The sequence below is a fragment of the Lepisma saccharinum genome, chromosome 3 (assembly GCF_977018435.1).
Source record: "Lepisma saccharinum chromosome 3, izLepSacc3.1, whole genome shotgun sequence".
Lineage (NCBI taxonomy): Eukaryota > Metazoa > Arthropoda > Insecta > Zygentoma > Lepismatidae > Lepisma > Lepisma saccharinum.
The window spans coordinates 22,809,313-22,810,201 of NC_139231.1; the positions used below are offsets into that span (position 1 = coordinate 22,809,313).

An 889-nucleotide genomic window follows, 5' to 3' on the forward strand; every position below is an offset into this window, starting at 1 on the left:
GTTAATGTTCATATGTTAAATTTGAACTATTTAAGCGTATGAGGCATAAACTCAAATGGTTTATGAATATTTAGCGATACTCATATTGGTTATACTGGATATGTTATGAATTGATGACGTAGTTAATGATCTTGAACTTGATCTTCTAATTCAATAATTGATTTGTATTTTACAATACCTGATTTTGATTGGATTTTATAACTCTGTTCTAATATTATGTCTATACTGCCAGCTAAGGCTGTGCAACTTGAAATCTCATTTTAAAATAGGTGAGCTGTATATTCTGAACTTCGTTCAGCATTTTCTGTAATAAAGTTTTTTTATCTGTTCTTATCAGCTTAATATCTGATACGACCTGCATTGCAGGTCCAGTATATTAAACTGATTTTTGGAAACAGGTGAGGCGGTCGTGGCTTGCCACACCCTCACCACCTGTCGGCCCGGCATTGCAGTACAGTCGGGAACGGCAGACCTTATCGAATGCAAAAAAAAAAAAAAAAAAAACGATTTACCCAAAAATGTGTTTCATATTTTGGATTTGTGCAATGTTAATACATCGGATATTTAGTTGCCTACAGAACATGCGACATTTCCATTGAAAAGCTTATTCTACTTCTTTCACTTCCCTTTACGTCGCGTTACTACAATTTCGGATAATCGCGACGATGGATGGCAGGATGGAACATTTTCTATATTTACAACTTCCCTCTCTTCGTAACGCTTAACACTGACCACTCCAGCACAGAGGCTCGCCCACACATGAACCATATCCTCGATTTCTCTAGGTAATTTGCAATGTTCATTTGTCACTTTAGGTAAGGCGATTCACACATGCACACCTCAAATTGCCCTCTGTGTGCCTATCTTTCTTTCATATCACTTTTCTCCA

General features: G+C 36.8%; 1 non-coding gene across 1 annotated transcript; it reads left to right on the plus strand.

Moving 5' to 3' along the window:
• The first annotated feature begins 287 nt into the window (after positions 1–287).
• LOC145986078 (U2 spliceosomal RNA) lies at positions 288–477 on the plus strand. Its single transcript, XR_014441524.1, has one exon. It is a non-coding gene; the product is annotated as a U2 spliceosomal RNA (small nuclear RNA).
• Positions 478–889: the final 412 nt, after the last annotated feature.